General features: G+C 40.9%; 1 protein-coding gene across 9 annotated transcripts in view; it reads right to left on the minus strand.

Annotated features, from left to right (window-relative positions):
* Positions 1–24,587, minus strand: part of MLLT10 (MLLT10 histone lysine methyltransferase DOT1L cofactor) — a 289,716-nt gene that overhangs the window by 236,477 nt on the left and 28,652 nt on the right. The window lies entirely within an intron of this gene.

The following is a 24,587-nucleotide window of genomic DNA, read 5'->3' on the forward strand; positions in this document are numbered from 1 at the left end:
GTGTTCCTGTCTCTTTCTCTCCCTTCAGCACTCTCTCTAAAATCAATAAAAAGAAATTTTTTCAAAAGAAAATAAAAAATCTTTAGCCCTGGTCAGGTAGCTCAATTGGTTAAGCATTTTCCCCAACATGCCAAAGTTGCAGGTTCAATCTCTGGTCAGGGAACATACAAGAATCAACCAATGACGACGTGAATAAGTAGAACAAATCAGTATCTGTCTGTTTCTCTCTGTTCTTTCCTCTCTCTAAAAAAATAAATTTTTAAAAATTAAAAAAAAAATCTTTAAAATGCAGCCAGAGAAAAAGGTCCTATTACATATAATCAATCAAAATGATTAATGTCATATAAAGTGGATCTGAGAATCAACATTTTCAGAAAAAGAGAATTTCACAAAGATAAAGGATTTAATTCATTAAGATACAAAAATCCTAAACATTTATTCACCTAGTAACAGTTTCAAAATTCATAAAGTAAAAATAACTACAAGAAGAAATTTTAAAACCCACAATTACATTTGGAGATTTTTACAAACCTCTCTCAATAATTGATAGAACCAATAGACAGAAAATCAGTAAGGATACAGAAACCTTGAACAATACTAACAACCAGAATAATACCAACATCCAAAATGACATTTATATAACACCATACACAAACTAGAACATTCTATTCAAGAACGTACAGGGTGGAGGGGGATATGGTGGAGAACGATGAGGGGAAGGGTGTAAAGAGGAACAAATATAAGGTGACAGAAAATGATATAACTGTGGGTGATGGGTATACAACATAATCAACAGTTCAAATGCTATAGAAATGTTTACCTGAAACCTAAGTACTCTTTATTTTATTTATTTATTTATTTTTATTTATTTTTTTTTTTACAGAGAGAGTCAGAGAGAGGGATAGACAGACAGGAACGGAGAGAGATGAGAAGTATCAATCATCAGTTTTTCATTGCAACACCTTAGTTGTTCATTGATTGCTTTCTCATATGTGCCTTGACCGTAGGCCTTCAGCAGACTGAGTAACCCCTTGCTCGAGCCAGCGACCTTGGGTCCAAGCTGGTGAGCTTTGCTCAAACCAGATGAGCCCACGCTCAACCTGGCAACCTCAGCGTCTCAAACCTGGGTCCTCCGCATCCCAGTCCAATGCTCTATCCGCTGTGCCACTGCCTGGTCAGGCGAAACCTTTGTACTCTTATTGATCAATGTCACCTTGTTAAATTTAATTTTCTAAATAAAATTAAAAAAAAAAGAATTTAAATAAGAAAAAAAAAGAACATATGGAACATTCACCAATACAGATTATATTCAGGCCATGAAACAACCCTTAATTTTAAGTTTCAGGTCATACAAAGAATTTCCTCTGACTACAGCACCATTAGTTTAGAAATCAATGTAAAATCCCCAAATATTTAGAATCTGAATATACTGCTAAAGTAAACAATGGATCAAAGAAAAAAAATCAAAACAAAATAAAAATGTATTTAAATAAATGAAATAAAAACTTACCAAACTTTGTGAAAGTTAAAGCAATACATGAAGGAGAAATTTATAGCACTAAATACCTATATTAGAAAAGAATCTGCCCTGGCCGGTTGGCTCAGCGGTAGAGCGTCGGCCTAGCGTGCGGAGGACCCGGGTTCAATTCCCGGCCAGGGCACACAGGAGAAGCGCCTATTTGCTTCTCCACCCCTCCGCCGCGCTTTCCCTCTCTGTCTCTCTCTTCCCCTCCCGCAGCCAAGGCTCCATTGGAGCAAAGATGGCCCGGGCGCTGGGGATGGCTCTGTGGCCTCTGCCCCAGGAGCTAGAGTGGCTCTGGTCGCAACATGGCGACGCCCAGGATGGGCAGAGCATCGCCCCCTGGAGGGCAGAGCGTTGCCCCTGGTGGGCGTGCCGGGTGGATCCCGGTCGGGTGCATGCGGGAGTCTGTCTGACTGTCTCTCCCTGTTTCCAGCTTCAGAAAAATTAAAAAAAAAAAAAAAAAAAAAGAAAAGAAAAGAATTTAACAGAAAGGCTATTAGAAACAATAAACCAATACAGTAAAGTTGCAGGATACAAAATTAATATACAGACGTCTATTGCTTCCTTATATGCCAACAATGAAACTTCAGAAAAAGAACTCAAAAAAGTAATCCCTTTTACAGTTGCAACAAAAAAAAATAAAATACCTAGGAATAAACATAACAAAGAATGTAAAGGACCTATATATACACCAAAAACTACAAAGCATTATTTTTTTTTGAATTTTTTTGAATTTTTTTTTTTTTTTAGAGAGAAGAGAGGGAGAGACAGAGAGAAAGAAGGGGGGGGGGGGTAGGAGCTAGAAGCATCAACTCCCATATGTGCCTTGACCAGGCAAGCCCAGGGTTTTGAACCGGCGACCTCAGCATTTCCAGGTCAACGCTTTATCCACTGCGCCACCACAGGTCAGGCTACAAAGCATTATTAAAGGAAATTGAAAAAGACACATGAAATGGAAAAATATTCCCTGTTTGTGGATAGAAAGAATATATATAGTTAAAATGGCCATATTACCCAAAGCAATATACAAATTTAATGCAATTCCCATCAAAATTCCAATGTCATTTTTTAAAGAAATGGAACAAAAAATCATCAGGTTTAAATGGAACCATAAAAAAACCCGAATAACCAGCCCTGGCCGGTTGGCTCAGTGGTAGAGCGTCCGCCTGGCGTGCAGAAGTCCCGGGTTCAATTCCCGGCCAGGGCACACAGGAGAAGCGCCCATCTGCTTCTCCACCCCTCCCCTCTCCTTCCTCTCTGTCTCTCTCTTCTCCTCCCGCAGCCGAGGCTCCATTGGAGCAAAAGATGGCCCGGGCACTGGGGATGGCTCCTTGGCCTCTGCCCCAGGCGCTAGAGTGGCTCTGGTCGCAACAGAGCATCGCCCCTGTTGGGCAGAGCATCGCCCCTGGTGGGCGTGCCGGGTGGATCCCGGTCGGGCGCATGCGGGAGTCTAACTGTCTCTCCCCGTTTCCAGCTTCATAAAAATACCAAAAAAAAAACAACAACAACAAAAAACCCGAATAACCAAAGTAATCCTAAGGGGAAAAAAACGAAGCTGGAGGCATTACAATACCTGACTTCAAACTATACTAGAGAGCTATGATAATCAAAACAGCATGGTACTAGCAGAAAAACAGACACTCAGACCAATGGAGCAGAATAGAGAGCTCAGAAATAAAACCACATGTATATGGTCAAATCATCTTTGATAAAGAAGCCAAAACACAATGGAGAAAAAAAAAAAAGCCTCTTCAATAAATGCTGCTGGGAAAACTGGAAAACCACATGCAAAAGAATGAAACTCGACCACAGTTTGTCTCCTTGCACAAAAATTAATTCAAAATGGATCAAAGACCTAAATATAAGATCTGAAACAATAAATTACACAAAAGAAAACATAGGTACTAAACTTACAGACCTTGGCTATAGAGAACATTTTATGAATTTGACCCCAAAGGCAAGGGAAGTGAAGGCAAAGATAAATGAATGGACTACATCAGACTAAGAAGCTTCTGCACAGCAAAAGAAACTGTCAACAAAACACACAGCCAACTGAAGGGAAGATGATATTTTCAAACAACAGCTCAGATAAGGGCCTAATATCCAAAATATATAAAGAACAAACAAAACTCAGCAACAAACAAGAAAACAATCTAATAAAAATGGGAAGAGGACATGAACAGACATTTCTCTCAAGAAGTAATACAAATGGCCAACAGATAATATGAAAAAATGCTCATCTTCACTAGCTATTAGAGAAATGCAAATCAAAACTATAATGAGGGCCCTGGCTGGTTGGCTCAGTGGTAGAGCATCAGCCTGGCATGCAGGAGTCCCGGGTTCGATTCCTGGCCAGGGCACACAGGAGAAGCGCCCATCTGCTTCTCCACCCCTCCCCCTCTCCCTCTCTCTTCCCCTCCCGCAGTCAAGGCTCCATTGGAGCAAAGTTGGCCCGGACGCTGGGGATGGCTCTATGGCCTCTGCCTCAGGCGCTAGAATGGCTCTGGTTGCAACAGAGCAACGCCCCAGATGGGCAGAGCATTGCCCCCTGGTGGGCGTGCCGGGTGGATCCCGATCCGGAGCATGCGGGAGTCTGTCTGACTGCCTCCCCATTTCCAACTTCAGAAAAATACAAAAAAAAAACAAAAAAACTACAATGAGATACCACCTCACACTTGTTAGATTAGCTATTATCAACAAGAAGGTATTAACAAGGGTTGGAGAGGCTGTGGAGAAAAAGGAACCCTCATTCACTGCTGGTGGGAATGTAAAGTAGTATAACCATTATGAAAGCAAGTATGGTGGTCCCTCAAAAAATTAATAGAACTACCATATGACTCAGCAATTCCTCTACTGGGTATATACCCCCAAAACTTGAAAACATGGATACGTAGAGACACATGCACCCCCATGTTCATCACAGCACTGTTCACAGTGGCCAAGACATGAAAACAGCCGAAATGCCCTTCAATAGAGGACTGGATAAAAAAGATGTGGTACATATATACAATGGACTACTACTCAGTCATAAGAAATGATGACATAGTATCCTTTACGACAACATGGATGGACCTTGATAACATTATACTGAGTGAAGTAAGTAAATCAGAAAAAAGCTAAGAACTGTATGATTCCATACATAGGTGGGACACAAAATTGAGACTCACGGACATAGATAAAAGTGCAGTGGTTACCGGGGGAGGGGAAGGTAGGTCTGGGAGGGGGATGGGGGATGGAGAGGGGCTTAAGGAAAAACAAAATGTAGGGTGACAGAGGATGATTTGACTTTGGGTGATAAGCATAATCAACTGTCCAAATGATGTGGAGATGTTTTCTCTGAATCTATGTACTCTGGTTGATCAATGTCACCCTGCTAAATAGGAAGGGGAGGAGGGCAGGGGAGAGGAAGGAAGGGAAAGGGAGGGGAGGAGAGGGGGGAGGGAGGAAGGAAGGAAGGAAGGAAAGAAGTTAGGAAAAAATAATTCAAATCAATGACTTCACCTTGCACATTAAGAAACTAGAAGAGAAGCCCTGGCCAGTTGGCTAAGTAGACAGAGCACTGACCCAGCATGAGGATGTCCCAGGTTTGATTCTGGGGTCAGGGCACACATTAGAAGCAACCCTCTGCTTCTCTTACACTCCCTCTTCTTCTTCTCTCTCTCTTCCTCTCCTGCAGCCAGTGGCTCAATTGGTTTGATCATTGGCCCCTGGCACCAAGAATAGCTCGGTTGATCTGAGCATTGGCCTTAGGAGCTGAGGATAGCTCAATTGATATGAGCATCGCCCCTTAGCATTGGCCCCAGATGGCAGTTGCCTGGTGGATCCCGGCCGGGGCGCATGCGGGAGTCTGTCTCTCCATCTCCCTTCCTCTCACTTAAAAAAAAAAAATAAACTAGAAGAGAAAAAAAATAAAGACAAAAGCCTTGGCCAGTGGGCTCAGTGAATAAATGTTGAACCAGCACACCAAGGTTGTGGGTTCAATCCTCAGTCAGGGCACGTACAGGAGACAATGAGTACACAATTAAAAAATAAAACAACTAGCCTGACCTGTGGTGGCGCAGTGGATAAAGCATCGACCTGGAAATGCTGAGGTCGCCGGTTCAAAACCCTGGGCTTGCCTGGTCAAGGCACATATGGGAGTTGATGCTTCCAGCTCCTCCCCCCCTTCTCTCTCTGTGTCTCTCCCTCGCCTCTCTAAAATGAATTAAAAAAATTATTAAAAAAAATTTTTTTTAATTAAAAAAATAAAACAACTAAGTGAAACAAGTTGATGCTTTTATCTCTATCTCTCTCTCACACCCCCCTCTTCTCAAATCAATGGAAAAAATTTTTAAATAAAATAAAGATCAGAGTAAAAATCAGTAAAACAGAAAAGTAAAGAAAACTCAATGAAATCAAAGGCTATATTTCATTTCTGAGAAGATGGAGTTTCTTAATGTACTTTTCCCTATTAATTCTAAGTACAAACAAAAAATGTGAATACTGTAAGTAAAACAAAAATATTCTAGAAGGTAGTTAGGAAGACAAATCAGCTAGGGATCACAGGACCCAAAAGCACAGCAGTGAAGTTCCCTGAGTTTTCCTTTTACCTAATACATCTCATTCTTGGAATGGAAGAAGTCAGCACCTCAAAAGAACCAAGAAGCACAGACCAAAGAGAAAGCCCTCCAAAAAGCCTTCTCTCTCTAGACAAAGAACTAGATAGGGCTCATATTAGCTAGAAAGAACACATTTTTAGCCAGTAGTTGCTCTAATCCAGCTAAATATCACAGAAAAAACTGTCCCTCCCTACTCTTGCAGTGGTCAAGTAGGGAACCCAGACATTAAGCCTCACCAGACTAAGAGTCATTCTAAGGATCCTAGCATAGTATAAGAATAGGTCAAGAGGGAATCAGAATTTTCATCCTCACTAGCTAGTAATGAGAACTTTCTCCCATAGTATTAATAGAGACAACATAGGAAGCCTGAACTTTCCATCTGGCTGTAAAGAGGGAACCCACCCTGTCCCCACTGGGGTGATGTCTGAGAAAGTCAGGACATTCACAAACACACAGTAGTAAATGAGGCCACATCCTCTGAGATCAAGTAGGGAGTCATTACTCCCAACTCTGCTCAATAGTAACAAGCAGCGTCTCTCAAATTTCAAAAGAAACCAGGTAGGGCACTTATAATTTATCCCCTATCTGGTACCCACACTCTTCCATTGTCAGATCAGTGTCAGAGAAAGAAAACTAAAACAGGTTTACTGGATATAAAATGCCAAGTCCCAAAAATGTTCAAGTTTCGCCTAACCAGGTGGTGGTGCAGTGGATAGAGTGTCGGACTGAGATGCAGAGGACCCAGGTTCGAGACCCGGCGGGCTCATCTGGATTGAACAAAGCTCACCAGCTTGGACCCAAGGTCGCTGGCTTGAGCAGGGGGTCACTCTTGTCTGCTGTAGCCCCATGGTCAAGGCACATATGAGAAAGCAATCAATGAACAACTAATGTGTTGCAACAAAAAAGTAATGATTGATGCTTCTCATCTCTCTCCATTCTTGTCTGTCTGTCCCTATCTCTCTCTCTCTCTGACTCTCTCTCTGTAAAATAAATAAATAAATACATAAAAAAAAATAATAAAAGACTCTAAAAAAAAAATGTTCAAGTTTCGATAGAAAATCATTTGTGCCTGACCAGGTGGTGGCACAGTAGATAGTGTTGAACTGGGACGCTGAAGATCCAGGCTCAAAATCTCAAGGTCACTGGCTTAAATGCGGGCTTATCAGGCTTGAGCACAGGCTCACCAACTTGAGCACAGAGCTGCGACCCTGAGCATGGGATAATAGACATGACCCCATGGTTTCTGGCTTGAGCCCAAAAATCGTTTGCTTGAAGCCCAAGGATGCTGGTTTGAGCAATGGGTCACTGGCTCAGCTGGGGCCCCCTCTCTGTCAAGGCACATATGAGAAGCAATCAATGAATACCTAAAGTGTCAGCTATGAGGTAATGCTTCTCATCTCTCTTCCTTCCTGTCTGTCTCTGTTTCTTGCTAAAAAAAAAAAAAAAAAAAAAAAAATCATTTGTCATACCAAGAACCAGGAAGATCTCAATGAATGAAAAAAGACAACCAGGCCTGGCCTGTGGTGGTGCAGTTGATAAACATTGACCTGGAATACTGAGGTCACTGGATCAACGCCCTGGGCTTCCCCAGCCAAGGCAAATATGACAATCAATGAACAATTAAAGTGAAGGAACTGTGAGTTGATACTTCTCACTCCAACCATCCCTGTAAAATCAATAAATAAAAATCTTTAAAAAAAAAAAGACAATCAGATGCCAACACTGATAGTTGTAACTTTGACTTCTGACAGAGAGATGTTCGAATTATCTGAAGATTTTAAAGTACTCATGAAAATAATTCAATGAGCAACAGAAATAAAAAACAAAAAGCCTTAGCAAAAACTTGAAGACAATAAAAGAACCAAATGGAATTTTTGGAACTAAAAAGTACAGCAATCAAAATAAACAGCTCAATGGATAACCTCAACAGCAGAATGAAGGAAAGAGAAGAAAAAAATCAGTGAACCAGAAGACATAAAACAATGACAGTTAGCTAATGTAAAGGACAAAGGGAAAACTGACTGAAAAAATAAACAAGCTGAGTTTCACAGATCTCTGGGACTTTAACAAAGCAGCCATACTTTTTGTTCCTTTCAGTGTCCCAGAAAGGAGGGGCAAGAATGGAAAAGTACTCAAATATATAAAGGTTGAAAAATTCCCAAATTTGGCAAGACAAAACGACCGATTCAAGAATCTGAGCAAATCCCAAGCAAGATAATTGCAGAGATATCTACTTCTGAACACATTTTAATTAAACTCCTGAAATCTAAGGATAAGAAAAAATATCTTGAATGCATCCAGAGAAAAACAACATTATATTTCTAGGGGAAAAATAATTTGAAAGCAGATTTTTCTTTAGAAACCAGAGAGGCAGGAAGGAAATGGCAAAATAATGAAACAGGAAGCCTTAAGGAAAATGAAAAATATATATACTGAACTAAATGAAAATAAAAATACAACACGCCAAAATTTGTGGGACAGAGCTAAAACAATCATGAGGAAAATTTATAACGATGCATAGAAAAGTAGATTATACTGCTCACAAAAATTAGAGGATATTTCAAAACGAATATGAAGCGATAAAATAGCCCCTAATTTTTGTAAGCAGAATTAGGGGATATTTCAAAATAAATATGAGCAATAAAATATCTCTTAACTTTTGTGAGCAGTATAGTTTCAAAACAATAATCTTCCACCTCAGGAAACCAAAAAGAGAACAAAATAAAAGCAAATCAAGCAGCCTGACCAGGCAGTGGCAAAGTGGATAGAGCATCAGACTGGGACGTGCAGGACCCAGGTTCAAGACCCCAAGGTCGCCAGCTTGAGTGCGGGCTCATCTGGTTTGAGCAAGGCTCATCAGTTTGAGGCTAAGGTTGCTGGCTTGAACAAGGGGTCACTCAGTCTGCTGAAGCCCCCCCCCCCCCCCGGTCAAGGCACATATGAGAAAGCAATCAATGAACAACTAAGGCAGCGGTGAACCGCTGAACTAAGGAGCCGCAACAAATAATTGATGCTTCTCATCTCTCTTCCTTCCTATCTGTCTGTATCTCTCTGTCTCTGTCACCAAAAAAAAAAAAAAAAAAAGGCAAAGCAAGCAGAAGGAGGAAAAATAAATAAATATGAGCAAAAATCAATGAAATTTAAAATAGAAAAACAAGAAAAATCAATAAAACAAGGAGCAGATTCTTTAAAAATATTAGTAAGCCCTGGTTAGAGCATTGTCCCAAATCAAAGAGGTTGCAGTTCAATCCCCAGTCGGGGCACATACGGGAACAGATCAATGTTCCTCGTTCTCTTCCTTCCTCTCTTGCTAAAATCAATAAATTAAAAAAAAAATGTTTTTAGCCCTGGCCAGTTGGCTCAGTGGTAGAGTGTCGGCCTGGCGTGTGGAAGTCTAGGGTTCGATTCCCGGCCAGGGCACACAGGAGAAGCGCCCATCTGCTTCTCCACCCCTCCCTCTCTCCTTCCTCTCTGTCTCTCTCTTCCCCTCCTGCAGCCAAGGCTCCATTGGAGCAAAGATGGCCCAGGCGCTGAGGATGGCTCTGTGGCCTCTGCCTCAGGCGCTAGAGTGGCTCTGGTCGCAACAGAGCAACGCCCCAGATGGGCAGAGCATCGCCCCCTGGTGGGCATGCCAGGTGGATCCTGGTCGGGTGCATGCGGGAATCTGTCTGACTGCCTCCCCGTTTCCACCTTCAGAAAAATCCAACAAGAAAAAAAAATGTTTTTAAACAATCAATAAAATTGATAAGCTTCTCTCAATACTGACAAAGAAAAAAAAAAAAAAGACAAATTACCAGTGTCAAGAATGAAACGGGCCTGACCAGGCGGTGGCGCACTGGATAGAGTGTCGGACTGGGATGTGGAGGACCCAGGTTCAAGACCCCAAGGTCACCAGCTTGAGCATGGGCTCATGTGATTTGAGCAAAGCTCACCAGCTTGGACCCAAGGTTGCTGGCTTGAGCAAGGGGTTACTTGGTCTGCTGCAGCCCCATGGTCAAGGCACATATGAGAAAGCAATGAATGAACAACTAAGGTGTCACAAGGAAAAATCAATTTTTTTTTTTCCTGAAGCTAGAAACGGGGAGAGATAGTCAGACAGACTCCCGCATGCGCCCAACCGGGATCCACCCTGACGCTCTGCCCACCAGGGGGCGATGCTCTGCCCCTCCGGGGCGTCGCTCTGTTGCGACCAGAGCCACTCTAGCACCTGGGGCAGAGGCCAAGGAGCCATCCCCAGCGCCCGGGCCATCTTTTGCTCCAATGGAGCCTCGGCTGCGGGAGGAGAAGAGAGAGACAGAGAGGAAGGAGAGGGGGAGGGGTGGAGAAGCAGATGGGCGCTTCTCCTGTGTGCTCTGGCCGGGAATCAAACCCGGGACTCCTGCACGCCAGGCCGATGCTCTACCACTGAGCCAACCAGCCAGGGCCTGAAAAACTAATTATTGACACTTCTCATCTCTCTCTGTTCCTTTCTGTCTGTCCCTATCAATCCTTCTCTCTGACTCTCTCCTCTGTCTCTGTTAAAAAGATAATAATAATAATGAAATGGGACATGACTAAGTGGATAAAGCATAGGACAAGGACACGGGGGACCCAGGTTCAAAACCCCAAGGTTGCCGGCTTGAGCTCATCAGCTTGAACCCAAAGGTCGCTGGCTTGAAGCCAAAGGTTGATGGCTTGAGCCTAAGGTTGCTGGCTTGTGCAAACAGTCACTTGCTCTGGGGTAGCCCCCAAGTCGAGTCACACATGAGAAAACAGTCAATGAACAACTAAGGTGCCACAATGAAGAATTGATGCTTCTCATCTCTCACTCTTCTAGTCTGTCTGTCCCTATCTGTCCATCTCTGTCTCTCTCTCTGTCTCTGTAACAAAATAAAAAAAGAATGAAACGGGGCCCTGGCTGGATAGCTTAGTTGGTTAGAGCAGTGCCCTGATATGCCAAGATTGTAGACTCCATTCCTGGTTAGGGTACATACAGAATCAACCAATGAATGCATAAATAAGTGGAATTGATGTCTCCTTCTCCCTCCCCACTTCCTCTCTCACTCTTAATTCAAATTTTAAAAATAATAATAATAATGGAATGGGATATCAGTACAGATCTTGAAGATATGAAAAGGATAACAAGGAAATGTAATCAACAACTTCATACACACAAATTTGAAAGTTTAGACCAGTGGTAGTCAACCTGGTCCCTACTGCCCACTAGTGGGCGTTACAGCTTTCATGGTGGGCGGTAGCAGAGCAACCAAAGTATAAATAAAAAGAGAGATTTAACTATAGTAAGTTGTTTTATAAAGATCTTTTCTGCCAAACTTAGCGAAAATCCGACATAAAGTACTTAGTAAGTAATTATTATTATATGCTTTAACTTGCTGTAATTCTGCTTTATAAATTTTATAAAGTAAAGTTACTTCCCTACTTTATAAATCACCATTACTGTGGAACTGGTGGGCAGCTAGAAAATTTTACTACTAACAGAGATACAAAAGTGGGCGGTAGGTATAAAAAGGTTGACTACCCCTGGTTTAGACAAAATGGATCCCTTCCTCGAAAACACTATTCCAACTCACCAATAGTGAAACTGATAAATCTGAAAGCTCTAAAACAGGGGTCTCAAACTCAACTCAGCATGTGGGCCGCAGAGCAAGATCACAGCCGTTCGGCGGCCGCACTAGGTCTACAAAAGGCAACTGTTACGCAACACTTTTCTCACTGCAGTTGAAAACAAAAAAAAATCAGTACAACAAGCACAATCGTATATGCAGTTTAGTCAGTGTCACAAAACGACCAGAAACTGTAGTTCGCATCACAACTGCTGTTAACTAAGCTAATATCTAGCTAGGATGCTAGAGAAATGAAAAATACAAGTAGGCCCCTAGGCTTACTTAATTTTATCCAAAATATTTTGAACTTCGTGGATTAGTCTGTGGGCCGCACAAAATTGTTCGGCGGGCCGCATGCGGCCCGCAGGCCGTGAGTTTGAGACCCCTGCTCTAAAACGATTTTAAAATTTTAATTTGTACCTTAAAAACTACCAATAAATCCTGACCAGGCAGTGGGACAGTGGATAGAGCGTTGGCCTGGGACTCAGAGAACCCAGGTTCGAAACCCTAAGGTTGCCAGCTTGAGCACGCACTCATCTGGCTTAAGCACAAGCTCACCAGCTTGAGCGCAGGATCGCTGGCTTGAGCGTGGGATCATAGATATGACCCCATGGTCACTGGCTTGAGCAAGGGGTCACTCGCTCTCCTGGAGCCCCCCCTCCAGTCAAGGCACATATGAAAAAGCAATCAATGATCAACTAAGGTGCAGCAACAAAGAATTGATGCTTCTCATCTCTCCCTTCCCGTCTGTCTCTCCCTATCTCTCTCCACTTCTCTGTCTCTCTCCCTGCCTCTGTCACAAAAACACAACCAATAAAGAAATATAAAGGTTAAGACAGTTTTATTGCAGAACTCTACCAAATATTTAAAGAAGAATTAACAGCAATTCTATGCAATCTATTCCAAAAAACAGAAAAGGGAGCATTTCCCAACTCAACTTATGAAGCTAGAATTACTCCAAAACCAAAGCCAGACAAACTGAGTATTATCTGTAGTTTTCTTTTCAATATCCTTCACGAATAGATACCTTTAACAAAATGTAAAGAGAATCTCATAATACACAAAAAGAATTATACACCATGATAAAGTGGTGCTTTCTCCAAGGCTGATTAAACACTCAAAACCACCTTAATAGGCTAAAGAAAGAAAAAAAAAAAAGACATATATCAATTGATGAAGAAAAAGTACTTGAAAAAATTTATCACCCATTCATACTGTTTTTTAAAGCTAAGATAAACAAGACTGAAGATAAACTTCCTCAAGTTCATACAGAACGTCAACAAAAATCTACAGCTGACATCCTACTACTTACTGCTTTTCATCACTAAGTGAATGTTCTCCCCTAATGTCAGAAACAAGACAAGTACGTTCACTCTCAACAATCTTAATCAACGTCTTGCTGAAATTTCTAACCAGGACAATTGGGCAAGCATAAAAGACATACAAATTGAGAAGAAAGAAATAACAATTACCCTATCTGCAATGACACAATTTTCTACAAAGAAAATCCCAAGGAATCTATAACAAAACTCCAGAATAAATGAATTCATTCAGCAATGTTGCAAGATGCAAGACAAAATATAAGAATCAACTGTTATTTCCATATACTACTTAATAAATACATAGGCAGCAAAATAATTTTAAAAAATTAAAAAAAAAAAAAACAGTACAGCCTGGGACAGAGCATCAGAGTAGGACACAGAGGACCCAGGTTCGAAATCCCGAGGTCACCAGCTTAAGTGCAAGCTCATCAGCTTGAACATGGAGTTGCCAGCTTGAGCACGCACTGGCTTGAGCAAGGGGTCACTGGCTTGGCTGGAGCCCCCTGGTTAAAGCATGTCTGAGAAGCAATCAATGAACTAAAGCAACACAACTGTAAGTTAATGCTTCTTATCTCTCTCCCTTCCTGTCTGTCTCTCTCTCTTTAAAAAAAATAAAAGAAAATTATGTCACTACTATCCAAAGTGATCTACAGATTCAAGGCAATACCCACCAGAAATCCCAACAACATTTTACAAAAGTAGAAAAATGCATTCTCCATATCCTTGCAGAATATTTGGTACTGTCCAAATGTCCAAGGAGATATTTGGCCCACTCCATAAAGTCCTTGATATTTGGTCCTGCCCAAAACATCCATAAAGATATTTGGTCTACGGTCCTGCAGGGCCAGTTGGCTCAGCAGTAGAGCATCAGCCAGGCATGTGGAAGTCCCGGGTTTGATTCCTGGTCAGGGCACACAGGAGAAGTGCCCATCTGCTTCTCCACCCTTTCCCCTCTCCTTCCTCTCTCTCTCCCGCAGCCAAGGCTCCATTGGAGCAAAGCTGGCCCGGGCACTGAGGATGGCTTCATGGCCTCTGTGCCTCAGGTGCTAGAATGGCTCCGACTGCAACGAAGCAATGCCCCAGATGGGCAGAGCATCACCCCCTGGTGGGCATGCCAGGTGAATCCTGGTCGGGCGCACGTGGGAGTCTGTCTGACTGCCTCCCCGCTTCTAAGTTGAGAAAAATACAAAAAAAATAATAATAATTTTAAAAAAAGACATCTGGTCCACAGCAAAATGTCCTTGAAATTTGGCCCTGAACCAAAACATCCTTAGACACATCTGGTCCATACCAACCTAACTACTTACATAATCATTACCAGTTAGACCAGTGGTCCCCAACTCCGGGGCCGCGGACCGGTACCGGTCCGTGGGCCATTTGGTACCGGTCTGCAGAGAAAGAATAAATAACTTACATTATTTCCGTTTTATTTATATTTAAGTCTGAACGATGTTTTATTTTTAAAAAATTACCAGATTCCCTCCGTTACATCTGTCTAAGACTCACTCTTGACTCTTGTCTCAGTCACGTGATACATTTAATCATCCTACCCTAAAGGTCCATGAAAATATTTTCTGACATTAAACCAGTCCGTGGCCCAAATAAGGTTGGGGACCACTGAGTTAGACAACTGAGGCAAGAGAATTTTTGTCAATAAAGCCATAACACAATTACTGAACCAATTAAACATGATAGTATTTTTCATAAATCAATCCTATAAACCAAAAGTACAAATAAGTGTTATGGGCTATTTAAACCTAGGGATATTCTCTAAGCACGGATTTTGTTTGTTTGTTTGTTTGTTTGTATTATTCTGAAGTTGGAAACAGGGAGGCAGTCAGACAGACTCCCGCATGCGCCCGACCAGGATCCACCCGGCACACCCACCAGGGGGCGATGCTCTGCCCATCTGGGGCATTGCTCTGTTGCACCCAGAGCCATTCTAGCGCTTGAGGCAGAGGCCATAGAGCCATCCCCAGCGCCCGGGCCAACTTTGCTCCAATGGAGCCTTGGCTGCGGGAGGGGAAGAGAGAGACAGAGAGGAAGGAGAGGGGGAGGGGTAGAAAAGCGCCCCATCTGGGCGCTTCTCCTGTGTGCCTTGGCTGGGAATCGAACCCGGGACTCCTGCACGCCAGGCCGATGCTCTACCACTGAGCCAACCAGCCAGGGAACATGGATGTTTTTAATAGGACCAAATAACAAGTACAATTTGGCATGGACCAAATATGTTCATGGATGCTGTGAACATGACCAAATTTCAAGGAACTTTTAGCAAAGGTAAGATGTCTCCATGGACATTTGGGACAGGACCAAATAAATGCCCACTAATCTCCTAAAACTCATTTAGAATCTCAAGGGATGCTGAATAACCAAAACAATCTTGAAAATGAAGAACAAAGAGGACTCACACTTCCTGACTTCAAAACTAAATATCTACAGTAACCCAAATGGTGTGGTACTGACATAAAGACAGGAATAGAGCAATGGAAGACACTAGAGAGCACAAAAATAAATCCTCATATATGTGATCAAGAGACGTTGGCAACAAAATCAAACCATTCAATAGGGAAAGTACCATCTTTTCTACAAATGGTGCTTGGAAAACTGGATATCCATATGCAAAACAATAAAGTTGGAACCTTCCTTACTTACAGCATATACAAAAACTAACTCAAAATAGATCAAGGACCAAAACATAAGGGCTAAAACTTAAAAAACATTTTTAAAAATAGGGGAAATTTTTGAGATACCAAATTCAACAATGATTTTTATATCCCAAAATCACGGACAAAAATAAATGGCACCCAAAAAAAGCAAAGGGAAAAAATAAATAAGTAAATAAACTGAACTTCATCAAAATTAAACTTTTGTGCATCTGAGATAAAAAACTGACAGAATACAAGAAAATATTTGCGCCTGATCTTTGGTGGCGCAGTGGATAAAGCGTCGACCTGGAAATGCTGAGGTTGCCGGTTTGAAACCCTGGGCTTGCCTGGTCAAGGCACATATGGGAGTAGATGCTTCCAGCTCCTCCCCCCTTCTCTTTCTCTGTCTCTCCTCTCTGTCTCTCTCTCTCTCTCTCCCTCTCCTCTCTAAAAAAAAATAAATAAATAAAAAATTAAAAAAAAAAAAGATGTCACCTCATTCCATTTAAAAAAAAAAAAGAAAGAAAATATTTGCAAATACCAGAAAATATCAGCCTGACCTGTGGTAGCACAGCAAAGTGTCAACCTGGAACGCTGAGGTCACCTGTTCCATAACCCTGGGCCTGCCTGGTCAAGGCACATACGAGAAGCAACTATTACAAATTGATGCTTCCTGCTCCACCCACTCCACTGCCTTTCTCTCTCTTTAAAATCAATAAATAAAATCTTAAAAAAAAATAAAAATATTAAAGAAAGTATCTGCTAAGATTCCAGATTCAAAATTAGATACTATTTTTAGTATTGAGAACTAGATAAAGAACTCTTACCATTCAATAACACAAAGACAAAGAACTTAATTACAAAATGGGCAAAGAACTGAATAGGCATTTCTCCAAAGATTTACATATGGCCAAAAGCACATTCAAGAATACTCAACATCACTAATCATTAGGGAAATACAAACCAAAACTGATGGAGATATCACTGCACACCACTGGCATGGCTATTATGTTAAAAATAATAATAAAAGAGTTGGAGAAGATATGGAGAAAAAATAAATATTATATCATCCCACTTACATGATGTATCTAGAGTAGATAAATTCATAAAGATAGAAAGTAGGGAGCATGAGGGGATAATGAAGAGGGTAAAGGGGGTCAAAATATGGTGACAGAAGGAGACTAAGATCGGGATAGTGAGTACATAATGCAATATAAAGATGATGCATTACAGAATTGTACACTTGAAATTTATATAATGTAACTGACTGATATTACCCCAGTAACTTTAATTAAAAAAAAAAAAAAGAATAAAAGTCACCTAGGGAGAGAGAAGATAGACTGGGGAGTTATTATTTATTAGGTACACAGTTTCTGCTTGAAATGATGAAGTTCTGGATAATATGTCCAATAAGGAGTTAATATCCAAAATATATCATGCACTCATAAAACTCAACATCAAAATGAAAAAATCTGACTAAAACATGGGCAGAGGATCTGAATACACATTTCTCCAAAGAGGTCACACAAGATGGCTAAGAGACACATAAAAAAGATACCTGACTCCTGGTCAGTTGGCTCAGTGGTAGAGCGTCAGCCTGGCGTGCGGAAGTCCCAGGTTCGATTCCCGGCCAGGGCACACAGGAGAAGCGCCCATCTGCTTCTCTACCCCTCCCCCTCTTCTTCCTCTCTGTCTCTCTCTTCCCCTCCCTCAGCCAAGGCTCCATTGGAGCAAAGATGACCCGGGTGCTGGGGATGGATCCATGGCCTCTGCGTCAGGTGCTAGAGTGGCTCTGGTTGATGTGGAAAAAAGAACCTTTGTGCACTGTTAGTGGATTTGTAAAATGATGCAGTCACTGTGGAAAACAGCATGGAGACTCCTCCAAAAAATTAAAAACAGAACTACCAAATGACTCAGCAATCCAACTTCTGGATATATATTCAAAGAAATTGAAAGCACTAATTGGAAAAGATATATGTAACCCTGTGTTCATTTCAGCATTTTTGCAATAGCCAAGATATGGAAACAACCTAGATGCCCATCAACGGATGAACAAAGATTCGGTACATACTTGAAACCTGTATAATTTTGCTAACTAATGTTACCCCAATAAAGTCAATAAAAAGTAAAAAAAAAAAAAAAAAAGACAAGCAGAATGGAATATTACTCAGCCATAACAAGAATTATATTACATAATTTATGAAAACATGGATGGACCTAGAAAGTATAACATGAAATAACTCAGAGACTAAGTGAAATAAGTTAGACACAAAAAGACAAATTACCATATGATTTCACTTAGATAGATATATACGGTCTACCGAAAAGTTCTGTCCATTTTTGGAATAAAACAAAATACAAATTTTTCTTACCGTCAATAAACTTTATTAAATAATATAATTGCCATTATTATTAATGATTTCTTGCCAGCGTGAGGGCAATTTGTATATCCCATTTTTGAAAAATGTTTTTATCTTTTGATGCGAAAAATTGAACCAGTGCTTGTTTGATATCTTCTTCATTTTTGAATTTTTTGCCCTTCAAAAAATTTTGTAAGGACAAAAACAAGTGATAGTCGGAGGGTGCTAAGTCCGGGGAATATGGTGGATGCAACAGAATTTCCCAGCCTAGTTCTGCAATTTTTTGACGAGTCCCCAAAGCAGCATGTGGCCTGGCATTATCATGATGCAGTATGATGTTCTTCCTACTGAACATCGCTGGCCTCTTTTCTTGGACTGCTGTCTTTAAATTATCCAGTTGTGGCCCTGGCCAGTTGGCTCAGTGGTAGAACGTCAGCCTGGCGTGCGGGAGTCCCAGGTTCGATTCCCGGCCAGGGAACACAGGAGAAGCGTGCATCTGCTTCTCCACCCCTCCTCCTCTCCTTCTTCTCTGTCTCTATCTTCCCCTCCTGCAGCCAAGGCTCCATTGGAGCAAAGTTTGCCCAGGCGCTGAGGATGGCTCTATGGCCTCTGCCTCAAGCGCTAGAATGGCTCTGATTGCAGCAGAGCGACGGGCAGAGCATCGCCCCCTGGTGGGCGTACCGGGTGGATCCCAGTAGGACGCATGCAGGAGTCTGACTGCCTCCCCGTTTCCAACTTAAGAAAAAAAAATTATCCAGTTGCTGACAATACTTCTCCGAATTGAGCTTTTCATTCGGTTTTAAAAGCTCATAATGTATTGGTCCTCAAATGTCCCACCATATATACACAACATTCTCTTATACAGAGTCAAATTTGGTTTCTAGGTGGAAGGGCTAGGTTTTCCAGTTCACAATATGCCCTTTTCCTTACGATGTTTTCATAGGTAATCCACTTTTCATCCCCAGTTATCATCCGGTTCAAGAAGGGCTTGATTTTGTTCCGAGCAAGCGGAGATGTGCATGTGACGACTCGATCATCCAAATTCTTCTGACTTAATTCATGTGGCACCCATCTTGAATATTTCCACACCAATCCTATCTTCCGAATATGGTCCGAAATGGTTTGCTGAGCTGAATTAAGCCTTTCTGAGATCTCCGATGTTGTCAGAAAAGGATCTTGCTCCAACATGGTCTTAACAACATCGTCGTCGATCAAAGATGGTCGCCCAGATCGTGGCTTATCAGAAAGGTCGAAATCACCTGTTTCGAATTTTTCACACCATCTTCTGCATGTCCTATCAGAAACTGTACCTTCACCAAACACTTTCAATAAATTTCTACATACTTCTGTAGCATTTCTTCCTTGTTGAAATTAGTAAAAATTACAGTGGCGTAAATGAACTTTATCAGTAGCCATGGGTACACTATCACTTCACACATAAGACTAACATGAATCACCTTTGTTTTAGTTAATTTGCTACGTCAGTATGTATACATTAAGTGATAAAATTAGAGAGGCAAACATGTGCCAAATAAACATGTGCTTACGTGTCAAAACTTGTTGTGATAGAAACGGACAGAACTTTCCAGTATATATATATATATAACAAAACAAACATATATATGAAGAACTGATGGTTGCCAGATGGCAGTGGAGGGATGGGCAAAAAAGGAAAAAGAATTAATTATAAACTGCCAATTATAAAATTAGCAATAGTATTATAATAACTACGTATGGTGTCAGATGGGTACTAGACTTATCAAGGTGATCCCTTTGTAAGGTATATAAATGTCTAATTACTATGCTGTACACCTGAAACTAATACAATATTGTTTTGTCAACTTTTTTTGTTTTGACAGAGATAGTGAGAAAGAGAGAGGGAAAGAAAGATAGGAAGGGAGAGAGATGAGAAACATCAATTACTCATTGCGGCTCCTTAGTTGTTCGATTGCTTTCTCATATGTGCCTTCACCAGAGGGCTCCAGCAGAGCCAGTGACCCCTTGCTCAAGCCAGCAACCATGGGTTAATGGCTTAGCGACCTTAGGTTTCAAGCCAGTGACCTTTGGGCTCAAGCCAGCAACCATAGGTTAATGTCTATGATCTCATGCTCAAGCCAGTGACCCCCATGCAAGCTCAAGCAAGATGAGCCTGCGCTCAAGCCGGCGACCTCGGGGTTTTGAACCTGGGTCCTTGGCGTCCCAGTCCAATACTCTATCCACTGCACTACCGCCTGGTCAGGCTGTCAACTACATTTTTAAAAACAATTTTTTAAAGTTCTGGATACAGGCACTAGTGGGTTTTTTTTAAATTGATTTTATAGAGAGAGAAAGAAAAGAGAGAGAGAGATTGGAACATCGAGCTGTTCCTGTATGTGCCCTCACCAGGGATCAAACCAGCAACCTCTGTGCTTCAGGATTATGCTCTAACCAACCGAGCTATCCAGCCAGGGCTGATGATGGTTACACATCATTGTGAATGTACTTAAAATGCCACTGAACTGCACATTCAAAAATGGTTAAAATGGTAAATTTCATGTTGTGTATATTTTACCAGAATTAAAAAGGAAAAGCTAATAATTAAAGATATACCATTTTCACAGATTGAAAGATTCAAACTGTGAAAAAGTCTCATATTGATTTATAAAATCAATGCAAAGTCAATCAAAATACTAAATGAATTTTTGTAGAATATGATTCTAAATGATTATAAAATGCAAAGAGTAATAGGCAGGGTATTTTTTAAATGTTTACTTGACTGATTTTAGAAAGAGAGGAAGAGGGAGGGATGGCAGATGAGAGAAAGGGAGAGAGGAGGTGAAGGGGATAAAGAAAGACAGACAGACAGGAACAACGATCTGCTCTTGTATCTACCCTGACCAGGGATTGAACTGGCAACCTCTGCGCTTCAGGACAATGCTCTTAACCAACTGAGCTATCTGGCCAGGGCAGCAAAGGTGTTTTTTTTAAAAAAGAGAAAGACAAGAGGGAAGAACTAATTTTATCTAGTATCTCATGTCCAGACGTATAAGATAAGCTAGAGTAATTTTAAATCTCTGGTATTGGCACAAAGACAAATCAAAAGAACAGATCATTCAAAAACAAATCCCCATAAACATGAACTGCTAATTTATGACACAGTGCCATTGTACAGGAGAGTAGGAAAGAATGGTGTTTAAAAGGCTGGATAGGCCCTGGCCGGCTGGCTCAGTGGACAGAGCATCACTCTGGCATACAGATGTCCCAGGTTCAATTCCCAGTCAGGGCACACAGAAGCAACCATCTGCTTCTCTTATTCTCCCGCAGCCATGGCTCGACTGGTCTGAGCATCAGCCTCAGGGATTAAAAATAGCTCAGTTGATTCAATCACTGACCCCAGATGGAGTTGCTGGGTGAATGCGGGTTAGCCAGGACAAATGCGGGAGTCTGTCTCACTATCTCCTCTCCTCTCACTTAAAAAAAAAAGAACAGCTGGATAGTCCCTACTTAATATTTAACATATAATATGTATAAAACATAGAAATATATAACATATATAAACTGTGTTTTCCTCCTACTTTATTCTATACACATAATCAAATCCAGATGCACTGGTTATAGAACTAAATGTAAAAAGAATGGGTAAAAGTCCTTTTAGAAGTTTATATAGGAGAATAATTTCATGACCAAAAGTTAGAAAAAGATGTCTTTAACAGAGCACATAAAGCACTAACTTCTAAAGGAAAAAAAACTGAAAATTTTGACATTGAAATTAAGAAGTTTTCATTAAAAGAATTTTAAAAATGAACCACTAACATAAAAAAGCCATCTCCAAGTCACAAGTGAGAAAATCCAAATGGTTTATAAATATATGAAAAGGAGCTCACCATCATTTATAATCAGGGAATGCAAAGTAAAAATCACAATGACAGTGCGACCTGTGATGGCACAGTGGATGGATAAAGCGACAACCTGAAATGCTTAGGTTGCCAGTTTGAAACCTCGGGCTTGCCCAGTCAAGGCACATAAAAGATGATGCTTCCGGTTCCTACCCCTCCCCCTTTCTTTCTCTCTCTCTGTAAAATCAATAAATAAAATCTTTTAAAAAATAAAATTAATCAATTTTAAAAAATCACAATGACATACCAGACACTACTACCAAAATGACTAAAGTTTAAAAAAAAATTGACATACTAAGCATTGAATAAGAATGTACTGGTGGGAAAGAATAGTGAAATAATCACTTCTGAAAATGGACTGGCCTTCCTGACAACCTAGCAACTCCATTTCTAAGTATATACCACAGAGTAGCTATTTTCAACCAGTATGCTGCAAGAACTTTTAAAACATGTAATACCTGACTATTTAGTCAGGGGCATTGACCTCTTTTCCCTTAGAAAACATGCCTTATATTGCAACCCTGTATACATACACAGGATACTGAAAATACGATGTGAATTTTTTCCTGTCCTACTTTTTTTTTTTTTTTGTATTTTTCTGAAGCTGGAAATGGGGAGAGACAGTCAGTCAGACTCCAGCATGCGCCCGACCGGGATCCACCCAGCACGCCCACCAGGGGGCGATGCTCTGCCCACCAGGGGGCGATGCTCTGCCCACCAGGGGGCGATGCTCTGCTGCGACCAGAGCCACTCTAGCGCCTGGGGCAGAGGCCAAGGAGCCATCCCCAGCGCCCGGGCCATCTTTGCTCCAATGGAGCCTCGGCTGCAGGAGGGGAAGAGAGAGACAGAGAGGAAGGAGGGGGGGGTGGAGAAGCAAATGGGCGCTTCTCCTATGTGCCCTGGCCGGGAATCGAACCCGGGTCCCCCGCACACCAGGCCGACGCTCTACCGCTGAGCAAACCGGCCAGGGCCCCTACTTCATTTTTTAATGCTGGTTGCTACCCACTAAACTGATTTTATGACTCTATTTGGAGCACACCCAGCATTTTGAAGAGTAGTGAGCTACAGAAATTCCTGAGTATGTACAAGGATATTCAAAATAATAATTGTTCGTAATTGCAAAACATTGACAAAAATCTACACGTCCATCAACAGCAGACTGGATAGTGGTGGTAAACTATTATTGTAAAACAATGAAAATGAATCAAACTATAGCTATATACATCAAACAGATGAATCTCAAAAATATACTATGAAGCAAAAATAAAACTCAATAGAGTATTATTCCATTTACACAAAGTTCAAAACAGCCACAACTAAATAATATATTGTTTAGAAATTAAGAAAAAGGAAAGTGTTTCCTTTGTCAAAGAGGGGAATGCAATCTAGAAGAGGTACAAGAGTCAAAGTATAAACACTGCTCTACTTACATAAACTTGGGAAGTATGTGAATATTCACTTTATTATTTTGTTTTAATTGTCTATAAACTGGTTATACTCTCTTTTCTTGGAATCATGTCTTACAACTAAAAAATAAGAAAGTCCTGACCTGGTGACTCAATGGACAGAGCATTGTTTCTGCACGCCAAGGTTGCAGGTTTGATTCCCAGTCACGGCATTTATAAGAAGCAACCAATAAGTACACAATTAAATGGAACAACTAAGTGGAACGAGTTGATGCTTCTCTCTCTCCCCCTTCCTCTCCTCTCTTCACTCTCTCTTTCTCAAATCTATGGAAAAATTTTAAAACAAATAAAAATAAAATCCTGTCTAACCTGTGGTGGCGCAGTAGATAAAGCATTGACCAGTAACAATGAGGTCACCGGTTCAAAACCCTGGGCTTGCCTGTTCAAGGCACATACAGTGTGTAACAACTGTTAAGTTGCTGCTTCCAGCTTCTCCTCCCTCTTTCTCTCTTTTCTCTAAAACTCAATAAATAAAATCAAAATATAAAAAAGAAAAGAAATTCTACACACACACAAATAAGTAAATTAAAATGTACAGGGTTGACCCAAAGAAATTAGGAGTCTTTGGATAAGAGTAAAATAGTAATCCTTTAATAGCTTATAATATATGCCTATTTGTTCAAAAGGTAAAAGAAACATACTGTGACATATATTATCCATATATCAAAAAAGACCAAAGAACGGAATGTGTTTGGAAGAGAAAACTCAGAGCTTCCCCCACACCCTCCAAAAAAACAGTTACTAAAAGCAGTCAGACATTCATTAATAACATACTGCCAAAAAAGATTTTCTTTTAAAACTTCTGAAAAAAATTAAAATATAAATTAAAAAATTTTTAAAGCGCTTCTGGAGTTCACGGCCAGGTATTCAGCTGATTAGAGCATCATCCCCCAAAGGCCAAGATTGTGGGTTTGATCCCTGATCAGGACACATACAAGAATCAACCAATGAATGCATGAATAAGCCAAATAATAAATCAATGTTTCTCTCTCTCTCCCCAAAAATCAATCAATAAACAAATTTTTTATTTTTCTTAATTTTTATTTATTTATTTATTTATTTTACAGAGACAGAGAGAGAATCAGAGAGAGGGATAGACAGGGACAGACAGACAGGAACGGAGAGATGAGAAGCATCAATCATTAGTTTTTCGTTGCACATTGTGACACCTTAGTTGTTCATTGATTGCTTTCTCA

Source organism: Saccopteryx leptura, chromosome 5 (assembly GCF_036850995.1).
Source record: "Saccopteryx leptura isolate mSacLep1 chromosome 5, mSacLep1_pri_phased_curated, whole genome shotgun sequence".
NCBI classification, from domain to species: Eukaryota; Metazoa; Chordata; class Mammalia; order Chiroptera; family Emballonuridae; genus Saccopteryx; species Saccopteryx leptura.